This window comes from Prorops nasuta, unplaced genomic scaffold (assembly GCF_024137725.1).
Source record: "Prorops nasuta isolate Cenicafe-Biocafe unplaced genomic scaffold, Cenicafe_Pnas_1.2 PNAS00005, whole genome shotgun sequence".
Lineage (NCBI taxonomy): Eukaryota > Metazoa > Arthropoda > Insecta > Hymenoptera > Bethylidae > Prorops > Prorops nasuta.
In genome coordinates, this window is record NW_027116802.1 from 1,757,203 (window position 1) to 1,780,460 (window position 23,258).

General features: G+C 35.8%; 3 long non-coding RNA genes across 4 annotated transcripts; 2 read left to right on the forward strand and 1 right to left on the reverse strand.

Moving 5' to 3' along the window:
- Window positions 1-659: 659 nt before the first annotated feature.
- LOC136773432 (uncharacterized) lies at window positions 660-1,838 on the forward strand. The gene is made up of 3 exons (XR_010822623.1): window positions 660-739; window positions 810-1,052; window positions 1,124-1,838. It is a non-coding gene; the product is annotated as an uncharacterized lncRNA (long non-coding RNA).
- A 3,337-nt stretch (window positions 1,839-5,175) lies between these two features.
- LOC136773431 (uncharacterized) lies at window positions 5,176-7,880 on the reverse strand. 2 transcript variants are annotated; one of them, XR_010822622.1, is made up of 6 exons: window positions 7,794-7,880; window positions 7,481-7,723; window positions 7,217-7,409; window positions 6,879-7,142; window positions 6,658-6,805; window positions 5,176-6,581 (listed from the first exon to the last, which is right to left on the reverse strand). It is a non-coding gene; the product is annotated as an uncharacterized lncRNA (long non-coding RNA). The 2 variants fall into 2 exon arrangements; XR_010822621.1 differs by having other exon boundaries at window positions 6,658-7,142.
- A 9,606-nt stretch (window positions 7,881-17,486) lies between these two features.
- LOC136773643 (uncharacterized) lies at window positions 17,487-18,196 on the forward strand. Its single transcript, XR_010822661.1, has 3 exons — window positions 17,487-17,740; window positions 17,831-18,011; window positions 18,081-18,196. It is a non-coding gene; the product is annotated as an uncharacterized lncRNA (long non-coding RNA).
- Window positions 18,197-23,258: the final 5,062 nt, after the last annotated feature.

A 23,258-nucleotide genomic window follows, 5' to 3' on the forward strand; every position in this document is an offset into this window, starting at 1 on the left:
AACCATAGAATATGGGCCGGGTCGATAGATGTAACTAAGCTCGAATTTCAACTTAGCAATTACTGAAAACGAAAACCGAGCTTAGCACTGTATTGAAGGTTAAAGTGAGACAAATGATTTAACCTAAGATCGTGCTAAGCTTAAGTTTCATCTATCGACCCGGCCCATATTCTATGGTTTAATGACATTCACATGAAACTTCGATACTTTCATGAAAACCAGATAATAGGGAAATCATATTTTTTATTTATTGGAAAAACTAATTACCGTCAAACATTCACTTTAATATAATTGAAACCGTCAAACGATTTTCTATCGATCCATATGGTTTTAAAGCATTTTTATGAAAAGAGGAAATAAGTTCCGCTAACTTAACGCCAAATTTTATTTTTTTATTATCTAACAGATTAATTACTGTCAAACATTTTTATTAGTCTGTCAATCATTGTCAAACGACAATCAAATGATCTACATAGTTTAAATTTAAAAAATTAAGTTTTTGTCCGCCAACTTAACACCGGTGCCCTTAGGGCCGTTGTAAAGTGGAAAGCAGCATTCCCAACAAAAAAAAAATAAACCTGAAAAAGGTCAATTTGAGTTGGCAGTTCTGCGAAGTAGCTACGCTGCAAGTTCTGCTTGCTGATTACGGCTGATTTGTGCGATTAAGTAGTAAAAGATTTAGGTAAACACAAATTTGACAGATCAGCTCGGGGGTTATATTCAAATCTGTGTCAAATAAGTAAAAATTGATCATTATTTATAATACGCACTAAAACGCGATGCTTTGTGAATAATATCATTTGTTACAGGTACTTTAATTAAATTTGGTTGGTGCGCAAAGTTAATTTTAGGAGTATATGTAAAGAAAAATTGGTTGGCTAGCAGATTAGATACATGTAGAAATCTTGCTAAATTATTTTGTCCTAAACTAGTAAGTCCTACTGCTGTATTGCAGTTGGTGGAAAAAAGGCAATCCTTGCCTAGCTTATAATACACAAACCATCTTAGGCTCAGTTATTGAATTTACCAGATTGAGGAAAAAGGATGAGTCGGTAAGGTTCTGTTTGGTTTGTTTTTATTAAAATTATGAAAAGATGTTTCTTTAAATATTCAATTATTTTAGACAAAACTTACCAACATAATTCACAATATAGGTGGATGTATAACAAAATAGATAGAAGCTTAAATAACAAATCTTATTGCCAATTGTCTTGGCTGAGACAAGCACAGAAAAATCTGAATGCAGTAGGCAGAACTTAATGGAACTTTTAATAAAACTAGTATGAAGATTGGCTCGTATGCATTATTATTAATTTGTAAGTAAAACTTGGAAATTGGATGTATGTAGAACCATTTTTGTTAATTTTTAATGGATTAATTTGATTCTAAATTTTCACATGTAAATAATATTTCTTGAATGTACTAATAATCATATTCAAATATAATATATAAAATATCTCACTGCACAAGTCTCATATATAACTATATATTGGCAGTGTTAATGATAAAATGTTTTATAATAGAAAGCCTTAGAAATGCAGGTATAGTCACTTATTGCAAATTTCTCTGATATAAATTCAGTAATTCAATCAGGTGCTTTCACACCGAGAATTGGTTCTATTCGTTGTGTGCATTTTGAAAAGTTATATATGCTGCTATTTAACGTCTAAAAATATGCTAGTTTTTTTATTAGTATAAAAATGTTATTTCATTTATTTATAAATTAACAAAATGCTTTATTTAATAAAAGTTTATTGTAGATAAAAACTTTACAGTAATAACATACTATATAAATTTTAATTAAAATAAAAAGTAATTTGTTAGTTATTAATTGTAAAAGCGTGCTTTTTTAACATATATATGTATCATTAAAAACAAATAAAAGACTTGTTTAATAAACAGCTAATGAAAACTTAGAAAAAATATATAGTTACTAATTTCAGTAGAAAATGAAATTATTTATTTTATAATCTGAAAAAAATACATCTATTACTACATTTATGGATATATGACTACATGTATGTCCACTCTTATAATTACCTCTCTTTTCTCAGTCTTTTTAATTTTTCCTTCGATACTTCTATTTGCAGTAAGGTTTGCTGTTTTTGAATTTCTAATAATTTTATTTTTTTTTCCTCTTTTTCTATTTTTTTTATCAAATATAAATTATATAAGTCTTTAGATGGACTACCGTCAGAACCTGCATTTTCCATAATTTGACGGAGGGGCAAACTTTTTATATTTTTTAATATGGCGGGCCCATCTCCACTACTCCAAGAGGATATATTTACCATTATCTATAAATGTCTATAATTAAAAACACGCAGATATTAATATATCATGACGGTAACTGACAATAAATATATATAGAAACATTCATACTGTAAAAATATCCTGTGGATCATCCACTCTCTCCTCTTGTAAAGCTTGTTCCCTTAATATTTCGCCTACATTGGATATTGATGTTGTGGGTAAAATATCACTATCATTATTTTTCGGCCAAATTACACCCACAGCTGACTTCCCTATGAGGCAAGCAATTTTTTCTAAGAAAGGGTCATTTGCGGGCGCTTCTGACTTTCCACCGCCTAAATAGAAAACAAAACATTTTTGTGAATGAAATATATATTATTAGCAATAAAGATAAATATATATATATACCTGTTTTATACAGTTCATTTCTTGTAACTGCTTTATATCTTCTAGCTTGCAGCTTCATATTATTCCAAGTGGATTTAGGGCATATCTTCTCCCATTGTCCACCTATCTTTTCTTTAACTTTGGCCCGAATTTTTTCCCAGGCCTTTTCTTTCTGGCCTACTGTATTACCATTCGTTTTTTTGTTTTCAATTATATGAAAATACTTTTCAATAATAAATAAAAATTTTTCCTTATTTTCAATTGAGTTATTCATCTAAGGAAAAAAAAATGTTTATGAATATATAGATAAAAAACATAATAATACAGTATTTGAAGTTACATTATTAAAGAAACATGATAATTAAATAGCAAATCATAATTTATTATTCTGATAAACTTGTTACGCAATTTATACTTACTTTATACAAATAAGTCTAGCTGATTCAGAAAACTACTAAAGGATAAAGGACGATCGGGACGATCAAAACACCGGCAATCACGTTATTGGTTGAAATAAAGCAGACGATACACTTTTACTCTTCGTACCAATAAATTCGACGCCTGTTGTCAACATTGTTATCCTTTGTTATACAGCCCATACAATGTCATTCAGTGCTAATGCAGTAATGTGCAACGAGTAGGCTTACAGTTCTTCTCTTCATTTTGTTCTGTTTCTGTAGACTAAATTGTATTTAAAATAAAGTGAAAGCATTATAGTTTCTATATCAACATTTAGAAGTAAGAGTAAATCAGGTTGTAGCTAAAATATATAACTAATCTTTAGAAATGGATGTATATAGAGAATCTGTAACCAGTGAACGTAATTGTTTACAGCGGAGATGCAATTATTTTGAATTACTCAACGAAAAACAGTTTAAATGTCGTTTTCGACTAAATAAATTACAATTTCAAGAAGTTTTGCAGCAGATTGAACCTATCCTCTCGAAGAGAAAACTGTACGTAATACAAAATATAAAGAGCTTATTTGTTAGGGGAGTATATCTTTTATTCTCAATATATAACGTGAAATTAATAATTTTCAGGAAAAATAATATTTTACCGGTTTTGCAGCTATTAATAGCTTTGAGATTTTACGCGACAGGATGTTTCCTTCAAGTAGTAGGTGATTTTGGTGGCGTTAGCACGAAATCTGCACAATTAATAGTGCATACAGTATCATCTGCAATCGCCAATTTATTTCATAAATATATTTCATTACCGAAAACTGACGAAGAAATTATGCAAACTACTAAAGATAATTTTTTGGTCTCAGGAATGATAAGAGTGATAGGTGCGATTGATTGTGTGCATATACGTATAAGATCATACGGTAATAAGTTTTTAACATAGATATAAAGCATTTTTTTACTGAAAAACTTTGCAGTTGATTAGCCTGAAAAATGAATTTGTAGAAAATGAATTGAAATAAAAAAAAGTTCTATGACGTTGAAGGATTTTTACATATTTCAAATTGACATAGGATATGTGGAGTGACTGAAGTAATATGTGTGATGTATGTACACATGCTACACATACACAAACATGTCGCTACTGCATCTACGTATACATGAATATCGAAATAGCTAATGAATGATTGTATAAACTGATAAGATTGTAGCACTTTCTGAAGTCCTTATTCGGAGAATGTAAAAGAATTCGTACAAATTAATACATAGGGTATTCAATTAAAATAATGAAGGTGAAGTTCATGTCTTCAATAAGTGACCATCCACGGCGCAATTAGAATTATACTATTCGATTTTCTCCTCCATTTCATAAATCTTTAATTTTTTTCTTTAATATATGTTCCAATTCATTTATTTACAAAATAATCAATTGAAATGTTTATCGTAAACATTTGATTTATTAATTTGTATATATATATATATATATATAGATAGGCAATTATTTGTTCCATCTTGATTATCTCTGTGTAGCTTAAAGTCAAATCAAAATGCTGCGAGGCAATATGTTACAGAGATTAGAAAGGGACGTATTTAGTATAGATATAGCATTTGAAATATTTGGTACATCCTGTATAATGTTAATAATAGATATAATAAAACATCATTTGTGATTTAATAACCTACTTATATTCTCTGCAGGAGGTGAGGACGCAGAGGTGTGGAGAAACCGTAAAGGCTTCTTTAGTATTAACGTGCAATGCGTGGTAAATAGCCATCTAGAAATAATGGATCTTGTCGTAAGATGGCCGGGATCTGCACATGACTCAACCATATTCTCTCACAGCAGATTAAAACATAGATTCGACCACTTTGAATGTGGAAATGGTCTTTTATTGGGAGATCGCGGCTACCGCAATGAGCGGTATTTAATGACCCCACTTGCTAACCCGAATACAGCGGCAGAAGTCCTTTTTAATGAAGCGCACATTAGGACTCGTTGTATGGTAATATATATATATATATATATATATATATATAAGGTCTATTATAAATACCAAAAATTAATTTGTATCAAACTATATATAAACGAAAAATATATTTAATAATAATCTTGATTTAAAATTACAAATAGGCGTGAGTTTGGCTGATAATGTGCACGATCACACGTGTGCGTATCCCAGTAAATGCAAATGTACATACATATAAGAATATTTATACAATATATAATATTTTGTAAATATCTCATAATAATAATATTCTATAAACTTTTTGTTCTTACTGAGTATAAACACATATATGCTACAATAGTTATTCATTTATACTAATATTTTCAAATCAAATAATATATTAATTGATTTATATTCAATTAATAAAATGATAAATGAATATACAGGTTTCATCAGATAAAATGATCCAAATTATGGATATTAATTTTTTTAACTTCATAAATATACAAATGTCAATTTTCAATGTGTACATTTGAAATAAACATCTGCCTGTATATATGCTGCTATTTAATGTTACAGGTGGAGAGGTGCTTTGGCATTTGGGGGCGTATGTTCGCTGTTCTCACCATTGGATCACGCTTTCAAACACCAGAGCGAACAATTAATGTCATTTTGGCTACTGCTGTATTGTATAATATTACAAGGCGGGACAAAAAAGTAACAAAAAATGGTATGCAGAATTATCTGCAAATACCAGAGGTGTTTTCACCGGCCACAGAAGATGACCGCCAATATTTAATTCATAATTATTTTGAAAGGTTGGTACAAGGTTCATCCTTTCTATAGACTTTAATTTTTTGAAGTAATAGAATATATTGATCACACACTAAGATATTAATAAATCATTTTGACATTTATCATAATTAATTTTCTTATCCATAATATATTATTAAATAAAATAGTGTAATGGTTTAAAACACATTTCAAATGATATTTTTTTCAGATTATGGCAACAACAAAATATTTGAATCTCTGCCCCCAAGTATAATTAAAACCAGCAATTTAATTACTTCAACAATATATGAACACAATTTTAACTACAATAGATTTATGTTTTAAGAGACGTATGATATAAGTTACATTCTATTTATTTAACTCTTGTAACTGTAAATATTCCTTTAATTTAAAATTAAAAATATTATGAAGAAAGTTTCTAGAGTTATATAACTATTATTTTATATAGAAATAACTACAATAATCATATCACAATTATTTAACAGTTTATTATGGCACGGAAATTGTTCCTTTCTGTAGCTATACTCCATTAGCACAAAAATGATTTTCAAACTATTTGAATTACACCAATTTGAAGACACGAAAGATCATTCTGTACTGACTTTGATTCAACAGTTTACACACAAGTTTTAAAGATTACCTGTGTAATTAGCCATGTGTGTAATACTTGCATTGGTATGATTTTGCATTTCTACAGTTTGGACAAAGCAAAAGAAGAATAAGTGGAATATAAACGAAGTTTGTATGTTTATATACATCCTTGGATGAAGGATAAATGCATCCAAAGTAGTATCTATAAAAATGAATATTTCTCATAAATCATTGTATATATTGTAATACTATGTTACATACGTATTAATCAAATATACTTATTGGAAACAGATGCGCGAACAAAAGAAATCAAATTCTTTCCTCACATCTTTGAGAGCTACTTCTTAAGGCATTGTAACAATAACAGCACTTGCTTTGCCAGCACATCTCATATACCTTACTGTTGACAGGTGTTCATCTGATGTACTAAGAAGTGTATGCAATATATCAAACAATTTTAATAGCACCAATCAACTTCTGACAAAAATGTATACTTAACAGTGTATTTTTTTAGGATCATTCCAAATAACTGCAGCTCTTGAATTCTCAAGCACAAAGTCAATTGACATCAAGGATAAATTATCTTGCTATATAAACATAAGAGAGCAAATGTTTATTTTGTTGAAGATGTCGAACATCACCAACTGGCCTTCAGTTTCACTTCTCTTTATTCGTATATATGTCATAACTTGTTTAATATTGCATATAGATAATTTTAAGACACTGTCATCTGGATTACTCTACAATATATATTTCAAAAAGCCTAAAAATCAAATTAATCCATTAAAAATTAACAAAAATGGTTCTACATACATCCAATTTCCAAGTTTTACTTACAAATTAATAATAATGCATACGAGCCAATCTTCATACTAGTTTTATTAAAAGTTCCATTAAGTTCTGCCTACTGCATTCAGATTTTTCTGTGCTTGTCTCAGCCAAGACAATTGGCAATAAGATTTGTTATTTAAGCTTCTATCTATTTTGTTATACATCCACCTATATTGTGAATTATGTTGGTAAGTTTTGTCTAAAATAATTGAATATTTAAAGAAACATCTTTTCATAATTTTAATAAAAACAAACCAAACAGAACCTTACCGACTCATCCTTTTTCCTCAATCTGGTAAATTCAATAACTGAGCCTAAGATGGTTTGTGTATTATAAGCTAGGCAAGGATTGCCTTTTTTCCACCAACTGCAATACAGCAGTAGGACTTACTAGTTTAGGACAAAATAACTTAGCAAGATTTCTACATGTATCTAATCTGCTAGCCAACCAATTTTTCTTTACATATACTCCTAAAATTAACTTTGCGCACCAACCAAATTTAATTAAAGTACCTGTAACAAATGATATTATTCACAAAGCATCGCGTTTTAGTGCGTATTATAAATAATGATCAATTTTTACTTATTTGACACAGATTTGAATATAACCCCCGAGCTGATCTGTCAAATTTGTGTTTACCTAAATTTTTTACTACTTAATCGCACAAATCAGCCGTAATCAGCAAGCAGAACTTGCAGCGTAGCTACTTCGCAGAGCTGCCAACTCAAATTGACCTTTTTCAGGTTTATTTTTTTTTGTTGGGAATGCTGCTTTCCACTTTACAACGGCCCTTTTAGGGGCGTTAGGGCCGTTGTAAATTTAGAAAAATTCAGGGCTGGAAACCTTAGAATTTGAAGACAAAAAAGCAGTAATCATTCTAGGTAGACGGTAATTCCATGCGAAAATGAAAAATTGTTATATAATTTATCTAGTTTTACTTCAGAGTGTCTTCATTTCAAGCTCGCGAACATAAAAAATGCTTTTTTGTTTTCAAATTCAGGGCTGGAAACCTCAGAATTTGAAAACAAAAAAGCATTTTTTATGTTCGCGAGCTTGAAATGAAGACACTCTGAAGTAAAACTAGATAAATTATATAACAATTTATCATTTTCGCATGGAATTACCGTCTACCTAGAATGATTACTGCTTTTTTGTCTTCAAATTCTAAGGTTTCCAGCCCTGAATTTTTCCAAATTACAACTGCCCTTAGGGTCACTAGTTGAGTTCGGAATTAAACTCTTTTCACTCCGACGGAGCTTTCCCTAGAATTCCCTATTCACTCCGTCTAGTAATTCTGTGTCCGGGAGCAAGTTAGAGAGTGAATAGGGAATATGGAAGAGCTGTGATAGCTAATTGCTATTCTATCCCCACTTCTAAAAGGAAAATAGGGGTAAGGATAAATAAGAAATATTTGCACTAATTGGGAGCTCCGTCTGACTAGTTTAAGCGGGAAAGAAGCAAAATTGACAAATGTTGGTTTCATTATTTTGGAATTAAATTTCAAACGTTTGTTTATATAAATCTAAGGGCCTGATAAAGTAAGTGAAATAAAATTTAAAATAATACAATATCGTGTATAGTTAAAAAATTAATCTTTTATTTCTTTTTAACAGTTGTTATGAATAATGAATTTAGTTCGTATAGACTCTACCAATTTTAATTTAATTTATTTTGATAAAATAAAAATGGATGTCCTACTGCAAGAAAAAAGTAGTGAGTAGTTTATAAAATTATATTAAAAATATATGGAGGGATAAAGTTGCTACTGGAATTTTTCATTTTTGCTGTACTACTAAATTATTGCAATTAATTGAAAGAAGACAGTTATCAAAATAAATTAAATTAAAATTGGTAGAGTCTACACGAACTATATTCATTATTCATAACAACTGTTAAAAAGAAATAAAAGATTAATTTTTTAACTATACACGATATTGTATTATTTTAAATTTTATTTCACTTACTTTATCAGGCCCTTAGATTTATATAAACAAACGTTTGAAATTTAATTCCAAAATAATGAAACCAACATTTGTCAATTTTGCTTCTTTCCCGCTTAAACTAGTCAGACAGAGCTCCCAATTAGTGCTAATATTTCTTATTTATCCTTACCCCTATTTTCCTTTTAGAAGTGGGGATAGAATAGCAATTAGCTATCACAGCTCTTCCATATTCCCTATTCACTCTCTAACTTGCTCCCGGACACAGAATTACTAGACGGAGTGAATAGGGAATTCTAGGGAAAGCTCCGTCGGAGTGAAAAGAATTTAATTCCGAACTCAACTACTGTAACGTGAAAAATCAGGCATACCATTTGAAAAATCAAAATCTGAAAACAGCAGATTTAGGTTGGCAACGTTGAAAAAAAATGACGTCATTGCGTAGATCAGACTGAGTCAAGAAATTGTGAAATGGTAGTACATACACGTGGTTTTGAATTTGACAGCTGTCAGGTGGTATAACCTATGCATTCAGAGGATTCAGAGTGATTTTTCTGCGTGACTGTGTACGAGTGCAAAAATACGGCTGGTAGCGAATGGATATTATAAGATACGATACATACAAAGAACCTTCATTTACCTAGAGTCCAAGTTTTCCAGCATTTGGATTTAAACTATTTGGAAGAGAGCAGATTATTACAAAAGAAACCAGGATACACACAAATATTAACGGTCCGTTGTCTCGAAGACTTAAAGCCACCAAGAAATGGAAAAATTGGAGATGATACAAAGTCAAATGCCAGTAAGCTAATTAGATGATACATATTCTTTCCAATTTTGATTTTTATAGAAAACTTGAGATTGTTAATTGATCAATTTGATTTCAGGTTTACTGGCAGTGCCATTATTTAGTGCTCTTCTAGATAATGGTGAAACTTGTCCTTCGATTCAAGAACTTATGATAAAACTCGATTGGGTCTCCCAGGAGGATGTTTAAGATATACCAATTGTTTTGGAGCTGGATCAAACATTGTGCTTTTCGCTCTTGTATATGAGAAAAGTGATTTTGGATATCACACATATTAAAATTGATACTAAATATGATGATAATTGTACAAACAAAAGTTTATTATAATATATATGCATAGGAACAGAAAGTAAATGATTTGTAACATTCAATTAGTTAAAAACTATATTAAATCAATGCCAGTTAAAAAATTATTTCTTTATTAATTTTAGAATCCTTTTCTCTAATTTTGTAAAAATCAGTTTTACAGTATCTATATAAGTTTGGTGACGCTATATCGTCGTCATTAAGCTTCGTCAGCAACATTGTGGGACGTAAATCATTAAACTCATTAAAAGAAACATCAATGGCATGCCTCAATGGCTTGGTCAACGAGTAAACTTCTACATGCTCAAACCTTTGGTTGCCAAGCAAAGCGAAGGTATTCTTTAGAGTTGCTATTCTCCGACGATCCTCAGCAAAATTGTTGAAAATGTTTGCTGCCGTTGTATCGTCTCTCTGATTTGTAGAAAGACCCCTAACAAGATGTTTATTCACCTTGGCCGAATAAATAATTTGCTGCGTCCAATGGATCTAGTCTTTGCTGGAAAACTGCTTGGACTATATTTTCTACGCATCTTCTGAGTACTACGTTACTCCTAATATTTTGGTGGACCCATAGCGTTAGATGGTAGCATTTGTAACAGTTCATCTTCGGACTCTGAATGGATGGCTGAAACTGTAGTCTATTTGTCGGCTATGAGGAGCGTCCATATAGTGACAGACGTGAGATAGACGTAATCTCAGTATAATCCAATGTCAACACTTTAAGGAAATTGAGCCGTTTAACCACGAGGTTCTAGTGGAGAAGTCGTGCCCACACAGAGCTGACCGACATGGTTCTTCATCTTAATCATCCATTCTTCACGCGCACAAACTACCAAATGCACACCTGACCATATGAGCCAGGAATCAGGATAGCCTTTACCCATCTGACCTTGCCAGACTTCAGTGGTGTCATGTGTCTCTTGTAGGATGATACTGGAGCAAGGCTGGACAATCAATTCGTGAAGCTTCGAATAAGTCGCAATCAGGCAGATAATCGATGCTGGCTTATAAGAAATCTCTGAATAAAGAATAATATTAATTTCAGCGTTCAACGAAATATTTTAAAAATGATATCTGATTATTCATGTGCACGATTTACTTTTCTTCCCTAAGCCGCTTTATCTTCTCGTCCGCCAGCTCTGTAAGGCGCTCATAATATGTACGTTTTGCGATTTGCGCCTTGATTTTTTCGTCTAATAATTCCCTGTATTTATCTGCATAATCAGCACTACTGGTATGCTTTGATTTTCCGGCTACGTTATTTGTTAAAACGTTTCTCAGTGGTTCACTCATGGGTTTTCGTAAGCTGCTGGGTCCCCCATCATTACCCCATGAACAAATTTCTCCTTCAGTTCTTAAAGTCTAAGAAGAATGTAAATTAAATTGCTACAGGAAATAAATGTTTTAAGTTAAAATATAATTTACTTTGAAAATTGGCGCTAGATCATCAAAGTCTTCGGAGTCATCTAAATTAATTAAACTATCAACAGTCCGGATGTTACGCTTATGGCCTTCGGAAAAGGTTGAAATCCTAACTGAAGTCTTAGCAGATGCAATGGTAGGGGTAGATGATTTGCTAGAAGTCATTCGGGTAGAAAGGTTACTAACAGGCTTTAAGGAGGATGAGGTGGAAGGCTGCAAAGTTGGTTTGGTGGAAAACCGTAGGGCCGAGATTGTTGGCGTTAAATTATCGGAGTCTCCAGGATAATCTGTTCCTGCTACCGATTTTCCTATTAAGGAAACCATCATGTCCAATAATTCATCCCGGACCGGAGCCATAGATCTCCCACCGCCTGAATTAAAAATAATTATATTTTAAATAGAAAAATTAATGTCATTCATTAATATATAATAAATATTATACCTGTTTTATAAAGCTCCTTTATCATATTCGCTCGGTACTTTCGAGCTTACATCTTCATATTAGTCCACGCTGATTTCGGACAAATATTTGTCCAATTGCCCTTGGTTGCCGCTATCATCTCCTTTTTTATTTCACTCCACGCCCTTTCCTTCTCGCCTTTGGTAGTACACTGACATTCATCGAATCTGCTCGTGAAGAATGGCCTACTAGATTTGTAACTAGCTGGACAGCTTCAGGTCTCTAGTTCTCACCAAAGCGTAAAACGTCACGGTGACGTCAGATGACGTCACGATGACGTATAGGAGTCGTGGTGGGGAGAATAAGGAGAATCTGGTAAATTACATATACTCGAGTGTAGCGGTTGATCGTCTTACTTTTGTCAAAAGTATATCATCTCGGGATAAAATGGTATAGTAAGAATTTTCTTCTTTCTCTGTCTAATAGCATAAGAGTGAGAGAGAAAGACATATGATACCCCATGTGCCCATTGATTCTGCTCGAGCACGTTTTTGGTATAGTGATAGGAATTTTGGTATACTGATAGAAGCGGTAATAATATAGTAATCAAACGACAGATCAATAAAAAGAAGAGGGCATATTCCAATGAGTGAAGTGTCAAAATGTGCAACTTAACCTCTGTAATTTGTATTAATTTATTAAAATAACTTGTAAGTGATGAACTTTTAATAAAATCATATTAAGTGTTATAAATTTGTATAAAAAATATGTATTTTAGTTTTAACCTATTATTGTGTAACATATGGTGTATAAAAATAACTGAAAATATATATTTTAAATTAAATTTATGTTGTTGATATTTTGTCAAGAATAACACATCATTAACTTTTATATTAATAATAAGGAGCTATATTCTTAAGTCGTAAAGTCCATTGGAGCTTGCAAGTCAACTATGGATCCCAAGCTTACAGCAATAAGATTCTACGAATAAAGAAGATGCAATTCATTATTAAAATAGATAATCGTTAACTCAGATTTTTTTGCAGAAACCTAATATCAATAGTGACAAGCTTTCGTATCTATTTCCAATTGATGATGCTAGAAGAGAACCTCTGAGAGCTCCTAACAGCTCAACTGCCACAGGTCCAAGAAACAGCTATTTACGTAAATCTGTCCAGTGTCATGCAATACATTATCCAGAAGCCATTCTGCTATTATCCAGCTAATGTTTCTACGCAATATAATTAATTTCTTATTAATTTTCAAATATACTAAATATGTAAAGAAGAAAAAGCCAATATATTAAAATCCATTTACTTACACTACATCTCATTACGTAACCATGAGTGAATATTGTTGAATGGTGACAGAACAGTTTATAGTTGCAGAATCAGAATACATTCCTGTTATGGGTAATGTTGCTGGGTCCTTTTGTTCTTTCGCAGTATCCAAAAGCAGCAAATTTGCAATGATTTTACAATTATAGCCTATATTCGAAGAAAACTTTAATACTTAAACTTAAATTGAAGAATATTCAAATGATTAATAGTAACTCCTTACGGATTAAGATATCTTACATTATTTTCAATTTCTGCTACCAGTGCATATAGGCAAATTCAGTGGTAAATTGTTATTCTCATCACTTAGAGCTTGTTAATCCTGTAAGTTACGTAGCACTTTAAAGTGGGCAAACAAATCCTTACGCTGCATTATATTAGTCTTCTCTTCCTTCGCTAACTTTTGAAAATTCATATATTACTGTTATCCACGAGTATATTTACCCAGTGGCTAAAAAATATTAGAAAGAGTATGAAAATTCATTCTTAAAAGTAAGCATAAATTATTTCCATATTCATAAAGTTATACATACCTATTCTATTATTTAGCTGGATGTTAGCTGCCACGAAGACATCCATATGCAATGTGCCTGCCCTCCTTCCTTTTTAATCCAGTGTATTATCCTAATAGTTTGCTGCAGGACAGTCTTAAGTCAGAAATAGATTGAAGTGTGATAATTCGGTTCTACTTTCTCTTTACCCTGGCCTACCATGAGGAGATACTCTTTTTTATCTTGATTTTTCATAACGTAAATGATAAATAATTATTCCTGAAATAAAAACGTGCACACACACATATATATATATATATATATATTATTGTCTTTTCAGATTATATACTGTATTTTTTATCTTATATAATTTATTTTTTTTTTCTTTTTTTCAGTACTCCGAAAATTGATTTACGTTAAATAATATTAGTGGCCCTGAAAAGGGCCGATTTTTGGATCCGACACGTGGCAGAGCACATTCCTTTTTTATACCATGCAATCCGATCCATCTAAAAAAATACCCATTCGAAACCAACAACAGTAAAGCTCATTCAATAATCCGTCCAGTAGCCATTCCGCTCGATCACTTGATTAAGTCGATTAGGTATCGAGTTAGTCAAGTTATCTAAGAACTCTGGGTCAGACCTAAGGCCTTCCCAGATATTCTTCGCTTGATCGAGAATCGCTGCCCTCGTCCTCGCGCCTGGCTCTATCCATCGTCTGGACATCAATGCCCAGACGTTCTCAATTAAATTGAGATCCGGTGATCGAGCGGGCCAATCCACCACTTCCAACTCCGGGTGTCGCGCAAACCACGCTCGCGTTTCGCGTGAGGTATGGATCGCTGAATTGTCCTGCACAAATCGGATCACCGGTACTTCATCCGCGGGATATACATTACGCACGCTTGGGAGAAAAATTTCTTCCAAGATGCGAATGTATTCCCGGGAATTCATACGTGGAGAAATCTCCACAAGATCACCGATATGTTCACCGGAAATCCAGCCCCATACGCCACACGATACGCGTCCAGACCGATGAGTCTGGAAGACGTGGTTTGGCTGCAACCGGGTATCGTTCGGGCGCCACACGTGCAAGGCCTGAGCCTGAGAGGGCAACGATATGAAAACCTTTTCATCGGTCCATATCGTAGCCTTCCAATCTGCACGGCTCCGCGAAAGATTCGCGAGGGCATAGCCAACTCTCTGCTCACGGTGAGCAGGAGTTAATGGGATTTTACGCGCTGGACGACGGCAGTGAATACCTGCAGAGTGTAAACGCCGCAGGCCGGTGGTCACTGAAGCTGGATAATCTATCTCCTCCACTATGTCGCTGACACTAGCGAAGGGATCTTCTTCGATCCTGCTCAGCAGCTGCTGGTCATCGATCTCCGAAGTCCTTTTCTGCCCTCTGTTCTCCGCTCTCCGGTCACGCAGTGCGTGGTCTCCGCCTTCGCGGTACCGACGTATCCAGCGCCTGACGGTGGTCTCGTGTGCCCCGCAGAGTACAGCGATCTCACTCGCGCTTTTCCCGCACTCAAAATAGCCAATGGCTCTTCCTCTGGTAGCCTCACTATGCTGTGACATCGTCGACGTATCCAATAGATATGAATGTTATAACAAATTAACGTTATTATCGATACTTCTAATTCAATAATCGAGGCATTATTCACTTTTATCTATAATAACGTTAATTTGTTATAACATTCATATCTATTGGATACGTCGACGATGTCACAGCATAGTGAGGCTACCAGAGGAAGAGCCATTGGCTATTTTGAGTGCGGGAAAAGCGCGAGTGAGATCGCTGTACTCTGCGGGGCACACGAGACCACCGTCAGGCGCTGGATACGTCGGTACCGCGAAGGCGGAGACCACGCACTACGTGACCGGAGAGCGGAGAACAGAGGGCAGAAAAGGACTTCGGAGATCGATGACCAGCAGCTGCTGAGCAGGATCGAAGAAGATCCCTTCGCTAGTGTCAGCGACATAGTGGAGGAGATAGATTATCCAGCTTCAGTGACCACCGGCCTGCGGCGTTTACACTCTGCAGGTATTCACTGCCGTCGTCCAGCGCGTAAAATCCCATTAACTCCTGCTCACCGTGAGCAGAGAGTTGGCTATGCCCTCGCGAATCTTTCGCGGAGCCGTGCAGATTGGAAGGCTACGATATGGACCGATGAAAAGGTTTTCATATCGTTGCCCTCTCAGGCTCAGGCCTTGCACGTATGGCGCCCGAACGATACCCGGTTACAGCCAAACCACGTCTTCCAGACTCATCGGTCTGGACGCGTATCGTGTGGCGTATGGGGCTGGATTTCCGGTGAACATATCGGTGATCTTGTGGAGATTTCTCCACGTATGAATTCCCGGGAATACATTCGCATCTTGGAAGAAATTTTTCTCCCAAGCGTGCGTAATGTATATCCCGCGGATGAAGTACCGGTGATCCGATTTGTGCAGGACAATTCAGCGATCCATACCTCACGCGAAACGCGAGCGTGGTTTGCGCGACACCCGGAGTTGGAAGTGGTGGATTGGCCCGCTCGATCACCGGATCTCAATTTAATTGAGAACGTCTGGGCATTGATGTCCAGACGATGGATAGAGCCAGGCGCGAGGACGAGGGCAGCGATTCTCGATCAAGCGAAGAATATCTGGGAAGGCCTTAGGTCTGACCCAGAGTTCTTAGCTAACTTGACTAACTCGATACCTAATCGACTTAATCAAGTGATCGAGCGGAATGGCTACTAGACGGATTATTAAATGAGCTTTACTGTTGTTGGTTTCGAATGGGTATTTTTTTAGATGGATCGGATTGCATGGTATAAAAAAGGAATGTGCTCTGCCACGTGTCGGATCCAAAAATCGGCCCTTTTCAGGGCCACCAATATTATTTAACGTAAATCAATTTTCGGAGTACTAAAAAAAAGAAAAAAAAAATAAATTATATAAGATAAAAAATACAGTATATAATCTGAAAAGACAATAATATATATATATATATATATATATGTGTGTGTGCACGTTTTTATTTCAGGAATAATTATTTATCATTTACGTTATGAAAAATCAAGATAAAAAAGAGTATCTCCTCATGGTAGGCCAGGGTAAAGAGAAAGTAGAACCGTATTATCACACTTCAATCTATTTCTGACTTAAGACTGTCCTGCAGCAAACTATTAGGATAATACACTGGATTAAAAAGGAAGGAGGGCAGGCACATTGCATATGGATGTCTTCGTGGCAGCTAACATCCAGCTAAATAATAGAATAGGTATGTATAACTTTATGAATATGGAAATAATTTATGCTTACTTTTAAGAATGAATTTTCATACTCTTTCTAATATTTTTCAGCCACTGGGTAAATATACTCGTGGATAACAGTAATATATGAATTTTCAAAAGTTAGCGAAGGAAGAGAAGACTAATATAATGCAGCGTAAGGATTTGTTTGCCCACTTTAAAGTGCTACGTAACTTACAGGATTAACAAGCTCTAAGTGATGAGAATAACAATTTACCACTGAATTTGCCTATATGCACTGGTAGCAGAAATTGAAAATAATGCAAGATATCTTAATCCGTAAGGAGTTACTATTAATCATTTGAATATTCTTCAATTTAAGTTTAAGTATTAAAGTTTTCTTCGAATATAGGCTATAATTGTAAAATCATTGCAAATTTGCTGCTTTTGGATACTGCGAAAGAACAAAAGGACCCAGCAACATTACCCACAACAGGAATGTATTCTGATTCTGCAACTATAAACTGTTCTGTCACCATTCAACAATATTCACTCATGGTTACGTAATGAGATGTAGTGTAAGTAAATGGATTTTAATATATTGGCTTTTTCTTCTTTACATATTTAGTATATTTGAAAATTAATAAGAAATTAATTATATTGCGTAGAAACATTAGCTGGATAATAGCAGAATGGCTTCTGGATAATGTATTGCATGACACTGGACAGATTTACGTAAATAGCTGTTTCTTGGACCTGTGGCAGTTGAGCTGTCAGGAGCTCTCAGAGGTTCTCTTCCAGCATCATCAATTGGAAATAGATACGAAAGCTTGTCACTATTGATATTAGGTTTCTGCAAAAAAATCTGAGTTAACGATTATCTATTTTAATAATGAATTGCATCTTCTTTATTCGTAGAATCTTATTGCTGTAAGCTTGGGATCCATAGTTGACTTGCAAGCTCCAATGGACTTTACGACTCAAGAATATAGCTCCTTATTATTAATATAAAAGTTAATGATGTGTTATTCTTGACAAAATATCAACAACATAAATTTAATTTAAAATATATATTTTCAGTTATTTTTATACACCATATGTTACACAGTAATAGGTTAAAACTAAAATACATATTTTTTATACAAATTTATAACACTTAATATGATTTTATTAAAAGTTCATCACTTACAAGTTATTTTAATAAATTAATACAAATTACAGAGGTTAAGTTGCACATTTTAACACTTCACTCATTGGAATATGCCCTCTTCTTTTTATTGATCTGTCGTTTGATTACTATATTATTACCGCTTCTATCAGTATACCAAAATTCCTATCACTATACCAAAAACGTGCTCGAGCAGAATCAATGGGCACATGGGGTATCATATGTCTTTCTCTCTCACTCTTATGCTATTAGACAGAGAAAGAAGAAAATTCTTACTATACCATTTTATCCCGAGATGATATACTTTTGACAAAAGTAAGACGATCAACCGCTACACTCGAGTATATGCAATTTACCAGATTCTCCTTATTCTCCCCACCACGACTCCTATACGTCATCGTGACGTCATCTGACGTCACCGTGACGTTTTACGCTTTGGTAAGAACTAGAGACCTGAAGCTGTCCAGCTAGTTACAAATCTAGTAGGCCATTCTTCACGAGCAGATTCGATGAATGTCAGTGTACCATCTGTTTGCTTATTTTCAACAATATGAAAATATTCTTAGATAATATCCAGCAGTTTGAAACGATGTTCCTTGTCCATCTATGAAGAATGAAATTCTTTTAATAAATAATTCTATTTACTCGTTAAAAATTGTTTAACGTACTTTTTTTATAATTAATGCACTGGTAATCTGCTTTTATAAGCGTTGTTCTTCACAGAGAAATGACCGAGTACAGCTGTCTCCCAGAAAAAACAATAAAGCATTAAACTTATTATGTTGCATTTGTTGGTATTGGGAACGTGCAAAGCTACACATTGACAGTCAAATGGGAATGTGTAGCTGTATGCGTAAACAAAAAAAGTCCGGCAAATAAAAAAATTTACTGATTGTTGTCGTTAATATTATGCATGGCTCACTACATATTCTTAAAGTAATGCAACTTTATTGGTGTGCATATAGCGAATACGAATGCAATCTGGCATGATATCCTTCGTCCTTTGTTTTTTTATAAACAACTGCGAAGATCAGTATTTTTTTAACGGGTTCATTATTTCGTTACGACTACCTTGACATGGAGCAAGAGATGGAAATTGATAGGGATATATTAGAAGAGGAAACTGAAGAAGATCCTCCACGACAACGCAGAATACATATATATTTAACGAGGAAAAATTATTTCGACATATATAATGAAGAAGATTTTCGTCGTCGCTTAAAGCTGAATGAAACTCAATTCATAGAAATATTTAACTGTTCGAGATTGGGAGGAGCAGAAAATGTTACGAAGTAGATTCCGCATTTCTTTGTTATATCTCCCATCTCTATTACGCTCACAATAGACGGCTAGACCGACAGCGTCTAGCCGCTCTATCTGTCTCTCTCTCCGCGGCGCGCTTGCGCGTCTTCTGGCCCTGGCGCGTCGCGGCCGCGAAGCGACACTACTTGCGCGCTTGGCCACTAGGTGGCCAGCGCCCGCGGCAGCTCTCTCGCTGGCAAGATTAGTGTCGCGTAATTATATAGATGGGTCCTTGATAAGGACCCATCGCACCTCAGCCTTGCTCGACCGCTGCTTTTGACAGCAGCAACAGCAGCATCTTTTGACGCCTCCACGGCTTTTTTTGACGCCTCCACGGCAGCGCCTCCACCAGGCCATTCAAGAGCGCCTCCACTGGCGAACTCATCGGGCAAATACTTTGGTAAGTATCACCCACCACCCACTGCCTACCAAGAGGGGACTACCCCTCTGCGGCATTTCCTCCCTCCTAAGGGAAATTTCTCCGGGGACTGCCCGGGAGAAGTCCAACCCTCTCCTTCCCCTCCACACTGCCTCCGAGGACTACCTCGGACCCAGTGTTCCGACCCTCAAATCCAGGGCTCTCGACGAGTCGGGTGGTGGGAGGGGTAGATTCACCCTAGGGGTTGGGGTGGCTCGGAGCCACCATAGCTCTGGGAGAAGGGGGCTGAGGGGTAAGGGGACTTCCCCTTCCCTAAATCCACCTCTCCTACTTCGCTTCCTCCCGTGGCTGGGGATTTTACTAGGGAATACCCTAGGGAAAATTGTCCAGTCCGGGAGTTGATAAGTCCGCGTACCTTCCTGGTGAATTCTAGTCTTTGGGGTTCTTGGGAATCTTCGATTACCGAGATTCCCTAGAATTTGACGACAACAAATTCCCTAGGAAGTCTATCATTTTAGTCTAGCGGTTCTTTGTAAATATATTTGTACATTTTATTTATGTTCGAGATTGGGAGGAGCAGAAAATGTTGCGAAGTAGATTCCGCATTTCTCTGTTATATCTCCCATCTCTATTGCGCTCACAATAGACGGCTAGACCGACAGCGTCTAGCCGCTCTATCTGTCTCTCTCTCCGCGGCGCGCTTGCGCGTCTTCTGGCCCTGGCGCGTCGCGGCCGCGAAGCGACACTACTTGCGCGCTTGGCCACTAGGTGGCCAGCGCCCGCGGCAGCTCTCTCGCTGGCAAGATTAGTGTCGCGTAATTATATAGATGGGTCCTTGATAAGGACCCATCGCACCTCAGCCTTGCTTTACCGCTGCTACCCGCAGCAACAGCAGCAGTTTTTTGCGCCTTCTTGGCTACTCGCCTCAACGGCATTTTTGGACGCCTTCACGGCCAGCAACGAGCGCCTCCACCGGCGAACTCCACGGGTCGACTACTTTGGTAAGTATCACCCACCACCCACTGCCAACCAAGAGGGGACTACCCCTCTGCGGCATTTCCTCCCTCCTAAGGGAAATTTCTCCGGGGACTGCCCGGGAGAAGTCCACCCTCTCCTTCCCCTCCACATTGCCTCCGAGGACTACCTCGGACCCAGTGTTCCGACCCTCAAATCCAGGGCTCTCGACGAGTCGGGTAGTGGGAGGGGTAGATTCACCCTAGGGGTTGGGGTGGCTCGGAGCCACCATAGCTCTAGGAGAAGGGGGCTGAGGGGTAAGGGGACTTCCCCTTCCCTAAATCCACCTCTCCTACTTCGCTTCCTCCCGTGGCTGGGGATTTTACTAGGGAATACCCTAGGAAAAATTGTCCAGTCCGGGAGTTTCTAAATCCGCGTTCCCTCCTGGGGAATTTTGAGTCTTGGGGTTCTGGGGTATCTTCTGCGAAAAGAAATTCCCCAGAATTTAACGGCAGCAAATTCCCTAGGCCTTCGCCATTGTAAATATCGCGGTTTTTCTTGTACATAAAATTACTTTGTAAACGTTTGTATATTTTTTATTTATTTGAATAAAGAACACTTTTACCTATTACCTCTGCCTTGAATTTTATTCTAGAATAAGACCTTCCTTTCTGACCACAGGTTCGGAGCCAACTTGGGGCACTGTTTCGCACAATTTATTTGAATAAAGACTCTTTTACCTCCTACATTTGTCTTCGAAATTTATTCTCAGATATAACCTTCCCTTCTGACCACAGGGCTGTAGCCTACTTGGGCACTGTCTCGCACATTAACCAAATTGAGCCGAAGTTACATATGAGGCAATGGTAAATTATTTTATTATTGTATAAAATTTTATATTTTGAAATGGGTGCACAAGTGTGTGGAAGACACTCGACATTTAATTACAAATATTGATTTTTAGGAATAAAACCATTTCAATAACTGTAAGGCTTTTAGTTGCGCTGCGGTTTTATGCAACAGGCTGCTTTCTGCTTGTGGTAGCAGATTTTAATGGAATAAGCGAGAAGAGTGCCCAAAAGATCGTGCACGAAATATCAGCTGCCATTTCCGAATTAAGATCAAAATACATCAAATTGCCCCGAACGAAAGGAGAAATGATGCGTACAATGAATGACAATTTCCATCTGTCGGGAATGATACGTGTTATAGGTGCAATAGATTGCATACACGTTCGGGTCAAATCATATGGTAAATTTTTTAATATTTATTTAACAAAAAAAAGAAAATAAATTTTAATATTTCAATTTGTACTTATAGGAGGTGAAGACGCTGAACTGTTTAGGAACAGGAAAGGGTTCTTCAGCTTGAATGTCCAGTGCCTGGTGAACAGTCGGCTGGAAATTTGGATATAGTTGTTCGATGGCCGGGGTCTGCCCATGATAATACCATTTTCGAAAATAGTCGATTAAAATTTCGGTTCGACAACTTTGAATTCGAAAATGGTATAATCTTGGGCGACCGCGGTTACAGAAATCAAAAATATTTAATAACGCCACTGACCAACCCGCAAACACCACAGGAAGTTCTGTATAATGAGGCTCACATAAGAACAAAGTGCATGGTAGGTATAATTAAGTAATAATTCAATTTTAATTTTATTTAAATCTTCTTATCTTATTGATTAGGTTGAAAGAAGTTTTGGAGTATGGGGGAAAAGTTTCCCAGTGCTCACAATTGGGTCTCGCTTTAGAAAAACAGAGCGAACAATGAACGTTATAATGGCAACAGCCATTCTACACAACATCATTCGGCGAGACAAATTACACCAAAAACCTTGCATGCATACATATTTCAATATTCCAGAGGTATTTTCCCCTCCAACCGAAAATTATCGTCAGTTTTTAGTAGATAACTACTTTTCAAGGTAATTGTTAATGTAATTATATAACTCACATTCCTATAATACCTATGAAGCAATATGTAATTTCCAATTTTTTACACAGGATTGCTGAACAGTAGACGGTTGGAGTTAGTGGATAGGGAAGAAAGGTAAATCGTGCACATGAATAATCAGATATCAATTTTAAAATATTTCGTTGAACGCTGAAATTAATATTATTCTTTATTCAGAGATTTCTTATAAGCCAGCATCGATTATCTGCCTGATTGCGACTTATTCGAAGCTTCACGAATTGATTGTCCAGCCTTGCTCCAGTATCATCCTACAAGAGACACATGACACCACTGAAGTCTGGCAAGGTCAGATGGGTAAAGGCTATCCTGATTCCTG